General features: G+C 45.9%; 1 protein-coding gene across 1 annotated transcript in view; it reads right to left on the bottom strand.

Moving 5' to 3' along the window:
• LOC138520559 (uncharacterized) overlaps nt 1-17,230 on the bottom strand; it is a 297,694-nt gene that overhangs the window by 106,420 nt on the left and 174,044 nt on the right. The gene's annotated exons all lie outside the window — the stretch shown is intronic.

Here is a 17,230-nt window from a genome sequence, read left to right as displayed (position 1 = left end):
ATCTCCAGCCAACTTTCTCTGTGGCTCTCCCGATCTCTCTGGCCAACTCTCGATCTCTAGTGTAGTCCCCGAACTCCCTCGAACTCTCCTTCCAACTCTCCAGTAACTCCAACTCTCTCCAGCCCTCCTGGTTATAGTCCCCAATGACGCACATATCTCTGTAAGAATGTCTCTCCCTCAGCGTTTAGCAAAATGCCTGCCTGTCTGTCTGTGTTATGTGTTTTTGTCTCGTGTACTTTCACGGCATGTCCTGTCACTTCATGTGCTGTCAGCGTGACCTCTGAACATCATATCTTTCTTCCTCGGCCTTCTGAGTCTGGTGCGAAAACTCCATCTAATTCCATCTCTCATCCCCATTCTCTCCTTCACTGTTGGCACTTTCTACATTACAAAAATGCTCTTAGGCCCCGTCCCTCTCATGCAAAAGCACTCCCTCCATGTGTCTATCTCGCTCCTCAGCGCAGCCCCCACCCTTGGGTTGTCTCCGCGAAGCACACCAGCCAAGCTGATAAGCTTCCCTTCTCGGACAAGAGTCATATTATCTCTCTCTCTCTGCCAATGTTTACAAAACAATTCTCCGCACTGAGCCCAGTGGCGCAGGCAACTTCTGCTCCATCAGAATGTATTCAAATGGAAGCCTAATGCTTTCTAACGTTTACACTATTCTCGCAATGCAAGCACTAACAAAATGCAAACTCATTCTAAGTGACTCAACATACATACATACATACATGACAGTCTCTACATGTGTCTCTACAAAGCATACATGTGTACTCTAAATGTCTCTACGTGCATTTCCAAATATGACAGTGTGTGTCATTTCAGGCCTAATTCGGTTCTCTCAGCCTAAGAGCTATTTCTAATGCAAGCATAAATGCACAGCATATCATTCTCTACATGTCAAATATACAGTGTCTCTAAAAACCCTACATGGCACTTCAGATATGGCACAAGTGTCATTCTATTTCAAATGGCAAAGTGCAAAGTGGCAGCATGTTTCTCTCCTAAATGGCAAGCGCTACATGCAAACATATCAATCTATAAGAAGACCCTTCATGTAACAGGGCCTATCTCTTCACATGCCTAATATGTCGATCTACAAGCAAATTGCAAATGCATACAAAGGTGATGGTCTAATATGTGATTGGGTAATGGTGATTCTAATGATACTCTAACAGTGAGTCTAATAATGGTTAATGGTTCTCTACAGATAGTACTTATGATTCCTCTAATGGGTGTTTATGATTCTTCTAAAGATAACAATTCCAGGCATCTCATTTCATCAATTCCACAGAACAGGAGTGATCGGCGGCATTGGCCAGGTTGGGTACGAGGTGGGGGCACGCAGGGAGGGAGCTGGGGCACAGGGGACAGGTGGGGAGATGGAGACTTTGACCGTGGGGGCCCTGGAGAGGGCGAGTGGAAGGATAATCTCCTCTGTGGAAGTCCAAACTGACAAGGTGGCAGAGCCTGCGGCCCAGGAGGTGATTGAGGTTTCTAAGGAGAGGACTGCGGAGGGTGCAAGGAAGGATAAAAGGATGCCTTATATGGGCATTACAAAGCCGCTGGGTGCGCATTTGATGGGGCCGACAAAAGAAAAAAAAGGGCAGGTGAGTTTGTGGATGTTTTTAAACTCCTGCACAGGGAGGTGAGAGCGAAAGAAGCATCCAAGTAGGAAGAGCGGGAGTTGGCCGCAAGACCAAAGGTGCTGGTCACAATTGACAATTGGGCGTCAGCATTTATTATATATGCAAGTGTTTATTGCGAGAAGTTTCCCGAGATGTGTGTACCGTTACTGAAATACATGGACATGATAAGGAAGGCGTTTACGAGTTTGGAGGGTTTCACATGGGTGAGATACGATGAAGAATTTAGGGCAAGGATGGCGGAGGATAGCCAAGCAGTAAGTGTTAGGCAGAATCACCTGCAGTACCCTTTGGGAACACTACAGGCAATTAGGAATACAAGTGTAAGCACAATTTCAGCTTTGGTACAAGCCTGTACTACACAGTAAAGTGGTAGTAATGGCTGAGCAGCCAGATTTATCTCAAGAGTTTAAGTGAGCAGTAGAACAAGTTGCACAAAAGACCAACCAATACAGTGATTCAAGTAAACACTTACTCAAGGTTTATTGGTAAAAGAATATACAATTATTTACTCAATCAGTTATAAAATATAAGACTAGCACAAGCAGCTAAATATCACACACTAATACACCACAACAATCCAACTGGTAAGTAACTAAATAGGTTTAGCTCAAAAATGAAGTGTGAGCAAAATGGAACTTTAGATACTTAGAAAAGGAGGGAAAAGACAAGGTTATAAGAATAGACAACCCAAATACAATCATAGGCAGGGTAATGTGTTCGAGTTAAATACAACTAGCAATTCTTCTCAACAGGCCTGGGCCAAAGTCAATGGTTCAGAGTCTTTTGTATAGGATAGCACAGTTCTGGTAAGTAACGGTTAAGTCTTTTCACAGATTTTTAAAGGATTTGGCTAGCTGAAAAGTTTGACAAATGTGTAGTGAAGGACGAGCCTTCATAGTTGAGGAAAGTTTCACACACTTTCTCGATGGCCGAAAAGATTTCCGGACCGCATTTGCACAGTACCTTTTTAAATGAAGAAAGCTGTAGCTGAGGTAATTGTTCATAGCAGTTCGAGCAGATCTCACTGTTTTGGCTAGCTGAAAAGTTTGACAAATGTGTAGGGAAGGACGAGCCTTCATAGTTGAGGAAAGTTTCACACACTTTCTCGATGGCCGAAAAGATTTCCGGACCGCATTTGTACAGTACCTTTTTAAATGAAGAAAGCTGTAGCTGAGGCAATTGTTCATAGCAGTTCGAGCAGATCTCACTGTTCCTGTGCTTCAGTCGTGGGGACAAGAAGGACGACGTCGGGAGGTTCCTGCACTACCCAGGGAAGAGGCCAAAAGCTGTAGCAAGACGTTGGTTTAATGGTTTGAGTGCCTTAAAGTCCCCCTGGTTTCCTTCCCTCTGGTTATCCGTTTTTCAACAGCACTCTGCTGAAAATTCGACCAGAATAGGACGTGTCCAGGTGGCTGGCGAGTTGGTGGTCCCCACCAAACTCAAAGGAAGTAGTTAACCTTGAATGGCTTCTCTGTCGTCCGAGTTCCAGGCAATTCGGATCTGCTGCAGGGCTTCACCGGTCGTCCAGGAGTTGCAGCAGTCCTCTTCCTTCCTCTCCTCTTTGGTTCTTTCGTTCCAGTGGTCGACTCTGCTTTTCAAGTCCCAGAAGCCTGCTTTTAAACAGTTTTCCCCCATTCATTCAGCTTGGCTGTCACTCACACAGCAGGGTGGCTGTCCTTGCCAGACAGCCAGCCGGCCAATCACACCAGAGTGCATCCAGGTCTCCTAGGAGACTAAGCACAGGGAGTTCCGGGCACCTCCCTCACATCCTGTCCACCCCAGACTCTCTGGCACCAGAGGAGGGCTTCAGCACAGAAGCCCGCCAAAGGACACGAACAAAGGGACCAAACCTGGTTTGGCACGCAGAGAAAAACACAAGAAGGACTTTTCCTAAAAGAAATGGTGAAAAAAGATGACTGGAGTCTGTTTTTATAGATAAGTCTGGGGCGCCATATTGAAAAACATGGCTACCCCTGATTTTGTGCTACCGTTGTTAGCGGTCGTGAAAAATCACGGTAGTTGATCTAAACCACTGCCACCAGCCATTTAAAATAGAATAGGAAAAGGTAACATGTTACAGTTACATGAGTGTTTAGACTCAGGGGAAGCTAAGCAACCCTCTGGCACTCTATAAGAAGATAGGGTGTGCTGGGTCAGTACATTTAAAGAGACTAGTAAAGTCAATTTAACTTTACATGTCCTGAGAGACAGTAGTCATTCTCAGGGAAGATAGTTAAACCTTGGGGGAGTCTGAAAAGGCACCCTTGTGCCACTGCACTGAAGCTGATGTGTGACACACAGAAAAAGATGATGCCACTGGAGTTGTTTTAAAACTCCATAACCAAAGAACACAAAAGTAAAACACACACAAAATACATGAAGAGTGGGAAAAAAAGGCTCACACTCTTCCCAGGTAAAAAATTAAATCCTAGAAATTCAGCAAAGTTGCTGGGGGTCTCAAAAGGTAAGGGAAATTAGCAGATTTGGAGAATTCCCCCTAACACCCGTCCCCCCCCAGACTAAGGGACAGGAGGATTTAATCCACTCCTCGATGAATCTCCTTACTCCAGTCGGTCAAACATCCTGGAGAGACCATCAGCATTTCGGTGGTGACACCATGACCTGTTTTCAATGGTAAAATCAAACCCTTGCAGGCTGATTGACCATATCAGTAGTTTTGGGTTTTCCCCTTTCATTTGCATTAACCATCTCAAGGGTTGGTGGTCAGTCTGAATCACAAAAGTAGATCCATACAAGTATGGTCTAAACTTCTTCAGTGGCCACACAATGGCAAACATTCACGCTCTATGGTTGCCCACCTTGTTTCTGGTTCCTTCAGCTTCCTGCTGATGAAGCATATGGGGTGCTCCCTACCTTTCTCATCCAGTTGACTAAGGACTGCACCTATACCTGTATTTGAAGCATCTCTCTGCACAATGAAGGTTTGGTTATAGGCAGGAGCTTGACAAAGGCCTTTTTTAGACCTTCAAAGGCTTGAGTGCACTCCTCATTCCACCTGACCTTTTTAGGGAATTTGGGAGAGGAGACTACATTCAAGGGAGAAGCTATGGTCCCATAGTTCTCAATGAAGTTCCCATAGTAACCAGTGTGGCCTAGGAAGGCTCTCACTTGGGTTTGAGTAGTAGGGGTGGCCCAGTTTTGTACAGCTTGTACTTTGCTAGCTAATGGCCTGATTTCACCTCCTCCTACCTCATGTCCAGTGTAGACCACTTTACTCTGACCAATTTGACATTTACTAGCCTTTATGGTCAGATGGGCCTGCTCAAGAGCCTGCAAAACATATCCTAAGTGGTCAACATATTCTTTCCATCCAAGTAGGGCTGAACACTGCAATGTCATCCAAGTATGCCATGCAGAAGTCCTCCATCCCATTCAGAACCTGATTAACCATCCTTTGGAATGTAGCAGGTGCATTCTTTAATCCAAAGGCATTACCTTAAACTGGTAGAGGCCTGCTGGGGTTGAGAACGCAGTTTTCCCTTGGCATGGTCTGTCAGTGCTATTTGCCAATAGCCTGAAGTTAGATCAAATGTACTGAGGTACTTGCCTGAACCAAGTTTATCCACCAGTTCATCTGTCCTTGGTAAAGGGTGGGCATTAGTCTTGGTGATTGCATTAAGAGCTCTATAGTCCACACAGAACCTCAATTCCATGGATCCTGCCTTTGGTACTAGAACAACTGGATTAGACCATGGACTGGTAGAGGGCTCTATTACCCCGATATCAAGCTTCTTGTTGACCTCCTCCTTTATGTGGGATCTTACATGATCTCACATCCTGTAACCTCTGTTTTTGACAGGTAAACAGTCACCAGTTTGAATATCATGCTGGCCCCAAGGGGTCCAGCCTGCTGATAGTGAAAACAGGGAGGCAAACTGATTTAACAGAAACTTGCACTCCTCCTGTTGTTCAGATGTCAAGTTAGAAGAGAGATGAACTCCTTCTACTTTCTCATCTAAAGATTGGCCTCTGAGTAGTTCAGGTAGAGGTTCACTCTCCTCCTCCTCTTGAGCTGAAGCTAGAAGCAAAGCTCCCACTTCTGGTCTAGAGACATAAGCCTAAATCCACCAGATAGTGGACCTCTCCAGGTTTACCCACAACCTTGAAGGGTCCTATCCATTTGTCCTGTAAGGCCTTCTGCTTTGTAGGTACCATAACCAAAACTTGCTGGTCTTGAGTAAACTCAACCATGTTGGCCTTCTGGTCCTGCCAATGTTTGACCAGAACCTGACCTGCTTTTACGTTATCTGATGCTTCTGCCATCATGTGTGAAATTCTCGTCCGGAGACCTATCACATAGTCAGTGACTCTCACTGGCTTGGGGGAAGGAGCACTCTCCAACCCCTCCTTAATTAGGGCCAAGGGGCCTCTTACTGGATGGCCATAAAGAAGTTCAGAGGAACTAAATCCAACTCCCTCCTGAGGGACTTCTCTATATGCAAATAGATGGCATGGCAGTAGAAGGTCCCACTTTCTTCTAAGGGCTTCCTCTAAAGCACCTATCATGCTCTTCATTGCACGGTTGAACCGCTCTACCAATCCATTTGTCTGAGGATGGTAATCAGTTGAGAACTTGTAAGTTACTCCACAGTTTTTCCACATGTCCTGCATGTAGTGGGACATAAAATTGGACCCCCTGTCAGAGATAACTTCCTTGGGAAAACCTACTCTAGTAAAAATACCAATTAGGGCCTTAGCAACAGCCTGAGCTGTAACAGTCCTCATAGGTATGGCTTCAGGATACCCAGTAGCATGGTCTACTACAACCAGGATAAACCTGTTTCCTGAAGATGTGGGAGGGTCTAAGGGACCAACAATGTCGATTCCTACCCTCTCAAAAGGAACTCCCACCACTGGGAGAGGCACCAAGGGTGCCACATTCTTGGCTCCACTCTTGCCAGAGGTTTGGCAATTGTGACAGCTCCTACAGAATTTATCTACGTCAGACCCTAACTTAGGCCAGTAGAAATATAAAGAAAGCCTTTCCTTGGTCTTCTTAAAGCTTAAGTGACCAGCCAAAGGTATCTTATGGGCTAACTATAGGAACTGGAGTCTGCTTTCAAGAGGCACTACAAGTCTTCTGTAGTCCCCTGAGATAGACTCATTCGGTTCACTGTAGAAGAGGTCATCTTCCCAGTATAACCTATGCTTCCCTGGCTCTTGCCCGTCCAGCTGGGAAGCTGCCTGTTGGCGAAGACCTTCAAGATTAGTACACTCTCTTTGACCTCTGCTGAAGTCTGTCCTACAGGGTCCACCTTCTGCCATTAAAGACTGCAGCTCAGGATGGTTTGCAGGATCCATATCTCCAAGAGGAGCAAGGTCCTCTTCCAGCTCTGATTCTTCAGCAGCTGATTCAACCACACAAGGTTGCTCCACACACTCAGCGTCAGCTGGTGGAGGGACACAGGTGTGATCTTGGACAGTCCCCTCGGGGATGTCCTTGTTGGTAGCACAGGAGTGCTGGCTGGTTTCTTCCTGGAGGTTTTAGGTTGCCCCCTTTCCTCCTTCTTCGTAGAAATTGCATAGTTTCCTCTATAATCCCCTCTGGAAAGCCCCCTAAGGTACTCTCTCTGGCCTTCCTTGTCTGCTCCTGTTTCCTTTTGCTGAGAGGCCTGGGGGTGCTTGATACAATGCCAAGAGTTTTTAAGTCATTCCTCAACAGGACTCTCCCAGGTACTTCACTCTGCACACTTACAGGTGTCTTGACAGTCATATCATTACACTGGATTAGAGCTGGTAACTGTGGAAGCATTTGGACAGGGCCTCCAGCAAGCTTAGTTAAGACTTTGGGTGCCTTAGCAACATCCTCTTCCTTGAAAAATGATTCATCAACTACAGTTATGCTGGCTGCAGTGTCTCGAATGGCAGGGGTCTCCTGACCATTGACAAGAACACTGTCTTTGTAATACTCTTTAGTATTATCTGGGATAGAATTGTACACATCTAAATTCTGTTGTTCCCACAGACCCAGGGACACTAAAGAGACACTGGCTGAGACTTTCATGGGTTCCCCAGCCAGTACGTGAAAGTTTCCACTTGCCACTGGGACTTCATCAACTGGGGAGAAGGCTAAGGAGACAGTGCGGAGAGGTTTACCCTTGCATCTAGGATCCCCTTTCACATGGTCAGTTGATCAACAAGCATAACATTTACCAAATGTTTTGATGAATGGGGGTTTGTTCTGACCTTCTGGTTTGTCCCCAGAAGGTACACTAGCCTGATTCGGTTTTCCCTGTGGCTTATGTTTGTTATGTTTGTGGCCCTCATTTATATTGGAGGTATTAGAATCCTCCTTGTTGTCTTTCTTGTGCTGCTTCCCCTCATCTTTTTTCTGAGCTGACCCAGAATACTTGTGAGTAGCCCTGTTGGCAACCCACAAGTCACGAAGGGTTTGGATAGGTGCACACCAAATTAACAGATGTACATTACAGATTAAACAACTTCAGAAAGTACGGGTGCTGGGGAGGAATACAAACCCTGACACGGGGTTTGTGCAAAAACTGAAACAAGAAAAAGTGTCTACATCTAGAGACACTCCCGTCCCCTGCACACCATTGATACTGATACACTATCAGTCAATAATAATGAAAATAGAGTGTATTCTTCTAATAAGTCAAACTTTAATCGAAGCAAACAGTTCTAGGTACTGTAAAAATCACTTCAAATCAACATAAAGGAATAAAGGCATTCAATACATAGAAATAAGCCATAGATCATGAGAAAAATATATACAAATTAGCAACTGAAATAATGATATACAATCCGAATTTTCAAATGATGAATTTCGTAGTAGTGAACTCAGATGATCAGATGCTCTACGCGTTTCGGGGAATAACCCCTTCTTCAGGAGCAAAGTAATCTGAAATAAACATGGGCGTGCTGAATCTGATGTACAGCGGTACTGTGTGGAGAAAAATCCACAAACTGCTGAGATGCAAATAAACTTTTTTGGAGGTCATAAACCACAAAATTGAGCCGCAGTCGATTTTTACAGTACCTAGAACTGTTTGCTTCGATTAAAGTTTGACTTATTAGAAGAATACACTCTATTTTCATTATTATTGACTGATAGTGTATCAGTATCAATGGTGTGCAGGGGGCGGGAGTGTCTCTAGATGTAGACACTTTTTCTTGTTTCGGCAACCTACAAGTCAGCAGCCTTTTCTAACTTCTTGGGATCAATTTCCTTAGTCAGCCAAGCGCTGTCTCAGCTCAGGAGAGCAGGCATCATAAATAGACTCCAACATGAACAGATTTCTCATACCTTCATAAGTGTTCACTCTGTAACACTTAACCCAACCATCTAAGTTTTTCAAACATTCAGTCACCCAGGTAGCCCAAGGGGTACCATCATGATTTTTGAGGGTTCTAAACCTCTTAAGATACTGAGAAGGGGGTCTTCCCAAATATAGCTATCAAAGCTAGCTTCATAGTTTCATACTCCTTTCTGTCTATATCCCCCAACTCCATTACCACATCAGTTGCAACAGGGGGTAGCCTAGAAAAAAACCAAGGAATCAACTGATTCCCGGAAATGTCTTGAATCACATGGTTATATTCAAAAGCAGCCAACCAATCCAAAATATCAAGCTTAACCTCATACATACTTACTGTATCTTTGGGCATGAAAAGGCCTCTTAGGATTGGAAGACCTAGAAGACTCTGGGAGAGAACCAGTTTCAACAGACAACATTTTTATCTCTAGTGCATGGCTCAATTCCATCTCTCTGAGTTTAAGTTCTTGATGTTTGCATTCAGTTTGAGCTTGGATTCTTTTAAACTCTAACCCAAGTCTCATTCTTTCTAAAGAGACAAATTCAGGACTTAATGTTGGACCTGGTGGGGTCCCTGTGGTCAGAGGTTGAGGCCTATGAGCAGGTTGAGGTAAAACAGGGCCTACATTTGAAGACTCTTCTTCCTCATTTAACTCACCCATAACATTTGAGTTACTCTCAGAAACATTATCATCCTCATCAACATTTTCCACATTTGCTGAAGATGTGGGGGATTCAGACCCACTCCTCAGACTTTGGTATTCTAACAACTTTTCTATCAATTCAACCTTTTTGCCTTTTACAGTGAGATTCCTAGCTTTACACATATCTCTCAATTGATCAACAGTTAAAGTCACTAGGGTCTCCTGTCTGTAGCTTTCCCTATCAGTCGTGATAAAACAATTGCTTTACTAGTGTTGCTTTGCCTTGGGAGGATTATTTGAACAGAAGTAAAAGTAGCACTCTAAATGTAACAAGTATACTTTATCCTCACCGCTGTACACCAGTGTTAGGCAGAATCACCTGCAGTACCCTTTAGGAACACTACAGGCGATTAGGACTACAAGTGTAAGCACAATTTCACCTTTGGTACAAGCTGTACTACACAGTAAAGTAGTAGCGATGGCTGAGCAGCCAGACTTATCTCAAGAGTTTAAGTGAGCAGTAGAACAAGTTACACAAAGGACCAACCACTACAGTGATTCAAGTAAACACTTACTCAAGGTTTCTTGGTAAAAAAATATACATTTATTTACTCAATCAGTTATAAAACTAGCACAATCGGCTCAATATCACACACTAATACACCACAAAAATCCAACCGGTAAGTAACTAAACTAGTTTAGCTCAAAAATGAAGTATGAGCAAAATGGCACTTTAGATACTTAGAAAAGGAGGGAAAAGACAAGGTTACAAGAAGAGACAGCTCAAATATAATCATCGGCAGGGCAAAGGGTTCAAGTTAAATACAACCAGCAATTCTTCTCAACAGGCCTGGGCCAAAGTCAATGGTTCAGAATATTTTGTATAGGATAGCACAGTTCTGGTAAGTAACGGTTAAGTCTTTGCCACAGATTTTTAAAGGATTTGGCTAGGCAAAAAGTTTGACGAATGTGTAGGGAAGGACAAGCCTTCGAAGTTGAGGAAAGTTTCACACACTTTCTCGATGGCCGAAAAGATTTCCGGACTGCGTTTGCACAGTACCCTTTTAAATGAAGAAAGCTGTAGATGAAGCAGTTGTTCCTGGCAGTTCGAGCAGATCTCGCTGTTCCTGTGCTTATTCGTGGGGACAAGAAGCAGGCCTTCGGGAGGTTCCTGCACTGCCCAGGGAAGAGGCCAAAAGCTGTAGCAAGACATCGTTTTAAGGTTTGAGTGTCTTAAAGTCCCCCTGGTTTCCTTCCCTCTGGCTATCTGGTTTTCAACAGCACTCTGCTGAAAATTCAACCAGAATAGGACGGTGTCCAGGTGGCTTGCGAGTCGGTTGTTCCCATCAAACTCAAGGGAAGAAGTTAACCTTGAAGGGCTTCTCTGTCGTCGGAGTTTCAGGCAATTCCGACCTGCAGCAGGGCTTCACTGGTCATTCAGGAGTTGCAGCAGTCCTCTTCCTTTCTCTCCTCTGTGGTTCTTTCATTCCAGTGGTTGACTCTGCTTTCAAAGTCCCCGAAGCCTACTTTTAAAGTGTTTTCCCCCATTCATTCAGCCTGGCAGTCACTCACACAGCAGATTGGCTGTCCTTGCCGGACAGCCAGCCGGCCAATCACACCAGAGTGCATTCAGGTCTTCTAGGAGACTAAGCACAGGGAGTTTCGGGCACCTCCCTCACATCCTGTCCACCCCAGACACTCTGGCACCAGAGGAGGGCTTCAGTACAGAAGCCCGCCAAAGGGCACGAACAAAGGGACTAAACCTGGTTTGGCGCGCAGAGACAAACACAAGAAGGGCTTTTCCTAAAGGAAATGGCGAAAAAGATGACCGGAGTCTGTTTTTACAGATGGGTCTAGGGCGCCATATTAAAAAACATGGCTACCCCTGATTTTGAGCTACCGTTGTTAGCGGTCGCGAACAATCATGGTAGTTGATCTAAACCACTGCCACCAGCCAAAATAGGAAAATGTAACATGTTACGGTTACATGAGTGTTTAGACTCAGGGGAAACTAAGCAACCCCTCCAGCATTCTATAGTAAGATAGGGTGTGCTGGGTCAGTACATTTAAAGAGACTAGTCAAGTCAATTTAACTTTACATGTCCTGAGAGACAGTAGTCATTCTCAGGGAAGGTAGTTAAACCTTGGGGGAGTCTGAAAAGACACCCTTGTGCCACTGCACTGAAGGTGATGTGTGGCACACAGAAAAAGATGATGTCTCTGGAGTTGTTTTAAAACTCCATAACCAAAGAACGCAAAAGTAAAACACACACAAAATACATGGAAGAGTGGGAAAAAAGGCTCATACTCTTCCCAGGTAAAAAATGAAATCCTAGAAATCCAGCAAAGTTGCTGGGGGTCTCAAAAGGTAAGGGAAATTAGCACATTTGGAAAATTCTCCCTAACAGTAAGGGGAGACATTGACATGGATCTATGACTACAATGGATGGCGCCTACACGTCCAGCACCAATGCTGCATACAGTGAGTGGTTTACCTGTGCCTTACTGGCCCTTTCATGGTCTCCCTGCCTCGGAGGAGAGGGGAGAGGAGGCAGGAGGCAGCCATCAGCAGCATGTTGGGCGTTCAATAAAGAAAGCTGCACGAGAACAGTGTGCAAATATAGACAAGAGTGTAGCAGATGCGCAGAACGGCATCCGTTTACGCAATGTTTTCAAAAGGGCACAGAGGGAGGACGCGGGGTGCAGGAAGGGGAGTTGTGGGGAAAGGTCTATACTCCAGTCAAAGTTGCAGTTTTGGAGAAGTGGCTCCATTTTTACCCAGACAGGGAAGGGGCCAATATTTTGTTTGAAGGTTTTTCGCGAGGGTTTTAGGTTGGGTTATCAGGGTCCAAGGTTGCAGTGGTGGGCAGAAAATTTGAAGTCAGCACGGGAGAATGTGGAATTGGTGAGGGTGAAACTGCACAAGGAGGTGGAAGCAGGGAGAGTGGTAGGGCCGTTTAAGGATTTGCCGGGAGACTTGGTGGTGTCCCCGTTGGGGGTCGTGCCTAAGAAGGATGCGGGAGAATTCAGACTAATTCACCATTTATCATGGCCAGAGGGCATGTCAGTGAATGATTTTATTTCGCAGGAGGATTGCGGGGTGTCCTATGCCAGTGTGGACCAAGCAGTGGGTTTGGTGAGGAAGGAAGGTTGTGGGCTTTCATGGCCAAGTGAGACATCGAGGCGGCGTTTCGTTTGTTACCAGTGCATCCAGAAGATTCTTGGCTGCTGGGGATGCAGTTTGAAGGACAAATGTATATAGACAAAGCTTTGCTATGGGCTGTGCAATTTCATGTGCGTTGTTTGAGCGTTTCAGCTCCTTTTTGCAGTGGCTTTTTACTTACAGTTCGGGTTGTGAAGGAGAGTTGCATTATTTGGATGATTTTCTTTTCATTAGTGGGGCGGGCAAAGAACAAGAATGTCAGAGGATGCTGGAGGATGCTGGAGACTTTTCAGACATTGATGCAGGATTTGGGAGTGCCATTGGCTGAGGATAAAACTGAGGAGCAGGCGGTGGTGTTGACCGTTCTAGGGATAGAGTTGGATTTGGTGGCCATGACCTCACGCTTACCGCACGACAAGGTATGTAGGCTGGTAGGTTTGCTTGAGAAGGCAATAGCGACTAGCAAAGTGACATTGGTGGACATGCAGAGGTTAGTGAGGCATCTCAATTTCGCGTGTCGGGTAGTGGCCCCAGGTCGCACTTTCTGGCGAAACATGGCGCAGTCTATGGCAGGGGTTAAGTGCCCACATCACAGGGTGAGGTTATAATCTAGGCGAGGGACGGAAACTGGTTTCCCAGATATATAGCTACCTCAACGACACCCTCAACCCAAAAGGAGAAGCAATGAAAAGCAAGTTGGAAACAGATGAAGGACGAGAAATGTCGGAGGGTGAATGGAGCAGGGCACTAACATTCCCCAAAGCCGTGCCCAGAAACCACAGATTCCGCTTTGCACCGTACATATCTGACCCCACACAGGCTAACAATGCTCAACAAACAAGCAAGTCCCGCCTGCCCATGGTGTAAAGCAGACAAGGCGGACCTCATACACATATTCTGGGAATGTGACAGTGTCCAATCCCTATGGGCAACAGTCAAGCAGACATACGAAAGAGCGGGCACCTCCAGCTACAATTGGTCCCCCGAAGAATGTCTCTTGGGAACATACCCCAGACCACCTAAACTTAAAAATTGGGTGAAACTAATGGATTTAATGTGTATTCTGGACAAAAGACATATCGCCATGACCTGGAAAAAGCCTGCTGGACCCAGACACATTGCATGGTACAATGAACTAGAGAAGTGGGCCAATGCAGAAACAGGGGCGTGGGAGGACAGCGTTACCAGATCAACCGATGAGTCAAGTGCAGCCCTGGACGCATGGAAGGAGATAATCAGCACTATATTCTACCCCGCAGACGACAAACCTCCATGAGCAAATATGACATTGACCACATAGAGTTGCGGGAACTCATTGTCCCATAAGGGAGACCCCTAAAGATCCAATAAAGCCCATGAACTCATGAACCTCCATCACCCATCGCCCTGCCCTGATGAGCATCCGGGATCTAAGAGTTGATAATCGGACTAGGAGACAGTTAATGTTCTTATGTTCATTTTCTACAAATGTTTTTTCTTTCTCTTCCTTTTGTTGTTTGTTGCGAAACGTTGTGGATCCTGCAATAGATGGCACATTTGATGTGTTAATTGTGTAATCACCAAGCTAAATGCCAATAAACAAATGTGAAAATAAAATAAATAAAAGAAAATCACAGGGTGAGGTTGTCAGGAGCGGTCAAGGTCGACTGCAGGATTTGGCTACGATTTCTGGAAGAGTTCAAAGGCGTGTTCATGTGGCTGCAGAGTGATCCAGTTTCGTGAGAAGTTCAGGTTTTTTCGTAGGGGAGTTAAGTGGTGTGCTGAAAGGTGGGCAGAGCAGTGGCAGAGAGGAGGTAGAGGCACAGCCTTTTTGGAATGTTTCCCTTTGTTGGTGGCAATGGAGTTGTGGGGCGGAGAGTTGGGGAACAAGAAATTGAATTTTAATATCGATAACGAGGCAGTCGTCAATGTGGTCAACAGGCAGTCGGCTAAAGACCAGAGGGTGGCTAGATTAATGAGGGAAGTTGTATTGCGATGTATGAAGTGGAATGTGGTGTTTAGAGCAACGCATGTGCCAGGGAAGGATAATGGCATGGCTGATGCATTATCTCGTTTTCAGTGGCAGAGATTCCATGGAATGGCACCAGAAGCGGACGTAAGCTGCAGCGGCTAGGAAACTGAGAGCACTGTCCTTAGTGGAGGGTTCACTAGCCCCAGCGTCTAGGACGGCATAAGAGAGGGCATGGTTGGAATTTATAAAGGGGGGAGCGTGCAGCTTGAAGGGTATGGAGGACACAGAGGAGAGAAGAAGGGATGATGTGGTTAACTTTATACTGGAGTGTATGGACAAGGGCTGGTGGAGGGCAACAATATCTGGGAGACTGGCAGGCCTTGCATTTTACGGGAAATGGTTTTGGGGCCAGTTGCAGGGAGATGGCATGTAGAATGTTGGAAGGGTGGGCAAGGGAGAACAGGAGGGGCAAGGATAACAGGAGATTGGTTTCAGCCGCCCTGTTGGTGAGGTTGTGCAAGGCTTTGAGGGGGTGTGCTGGTCATCATGGGAGAGGGACATGTTTTCAACCTGTTTCACATGATTGTTCTTTGGGGCATTTAGGGTGACAGAGCTGGTGGGGGGGGGGGAAGAGGGGAAGGAGGTCTACGGTGGGGAGATGTTCATTTATCAGAATTAGGTGTGGATATAAAGATCAGCAGATCAAAGACGGATCAGAAAGGAAAGGGCTGTTGGGTGCTTCTGGATAGAGGTCGTTGTGTCCAGTGAGGACGGGGTTATCTTAGCGGGAGACATGTAGGGGACGAGAAAGGTTGGTTTTTCAGCACGAGGACGGATCGGCAGTTATGGCAGCTCAAGTTCTGGGGGTCATGAGGAGGGCATTGTTGGCCTTGGGGAGAGAGCAGAGGATTTTGGAACTCATTCTTTCAGGATGGGGGCAGCATCGGAAGGTAGCAGAATGGGTCTGTTGGAGGATGAGGTCAAGAGTTTGGGGCGCTGGAAATCGGGAAAGTACAAGGGGTACATCGGAGAGTTTGGAAAAGGGGCAGGTTAGGACTGGAACAAGATCAGGGGGTGGGGGAAGGGGGGGTTGGCAGTGGTAGAGAGAGACTCAAAACATGTTTTCTTTTACACAGAAGAGTTGCTGCAGATATGGATTTGTGAACATTCAATTGTAAAATGGGCAGCGAAAGATGCAGCGAAAAGGATTTTTGGGACACAATTGGGTTGAAGTTACAACATTGCCTTATTGAGGTGGATGGGGGTAGGGCTCTTAGGTGGGACCAGTTGCTGCCCATGTAAGCGGGTTTAAGGGAGCGCCAGGGGTTCCGGCGGCAATAATTCTGCATTTAGGGGAGAATTACCTAGCTAGAGATTCAGGGGTATCATTGTTAAGGAAGATGAAAAGGGACCGTAGCTGGTTAAGGGACACATGGCCCAAGGTAGGGCTTGTTTGGTCCAAGTTATTGCCGTGGAGAGTATGGAGGGGAGCGGTGAGTGAAGGGGCAGTGGAAAGGACAAGAAAGAAGATTAACAGGCAGATGGCGACGTTTTGTGGATGTTTGGCGGTACAAGTGCTGGAGCACCAGGAAATAACTTACAAGGACTTTTCAGTGTTTCGGGAGTATGGAGTGCATCTCTCGTTACTTGGAGACATGTACTACCTGGGGGGTGTTAGGTTGGCGGTGAAGGACATCGTGAAGAGTTGGAAGTAGAGGAGAACCTGGGGTAGGAGGGGGTGGGGGCAGAAAGAACACCTCAGGGGAGGGTTTTTCTGATGCCGGGGACATGGCCCTTTGGAGGAGGCATGGGGGAAGCACAATGGGGTACTAGCACGGTAAAGGAGGGGGGTGGTGCTGTTTGCACCAACAGACTACCCCGGGGGTACAAAGAGGGGGAAGAGGTAGTGAAGAAGGAGGGGGCGTGACCTCGGGGAGAAGATGGAAGAAAGCGGGAATGAAGGTTGGGAGGAATTTAAGGGGACGGGAGGGAGCAAGGCATAGGAAGGGAGGAATTGTAAATGGTTTATTTATTTAATTGCGGGAGAATTGAAATTGTTTATTTATTTAATTGTTTGGCAATTTGTTAAAATGGATATGTTAGTCTGTAAGGTCAGGGAGCCAGGTTAGCGTTTTTGTGAGCTGTGGCTGTCCATTAAAGCGAGTCTGGGTATTTTTGTGCCCAAATGACACTTTGCCATGATGATGAAACGCCACTCTTGCAAAGCCGTGATTTACTGCATAGCAACAGCCTTGCCAACCACCTCACGTGTAAGGGGCTGGCAAGGACTGTATTCTGAAGGTTAGAGCACCCTTTCTGCACCAGCCTAAAGAGGCGTTAATTAATGGCACCCTGGAGGTATCGTTAGATATGAAAAGAGGCGGCATTCCTTACCAAGTGTTTGTTTTTCTGTAAAACATTCTAGGACTGTCTGAAAGAAGTTTTCTTTTCAAGCTGTCAGCGCCACATTTTCTGCGTTACAGAAAGTGCTGTCGAGACTCTTCAAACTCGCCGACACTTTCTATACT

This window comes from Ambystoma mexicanum, chromosome 13, assembly GCF_040938575.1.
Source record: "Ambystoma mexicanum isolate Mex_15411 chromosome 13, UKY_AmexF1_1, whole genome shotgun sequence".
NCBI lineage: Eukaryota > Metazoa > Chordata > Amphibia > Caudata > Ambystomatidae > Ambystoma > Ambystoma mexicanum.
Note: the sequence above shows the minus strand (reverse complement) of the source record. Positions and strands in the feature narration are given on the sequence as shown.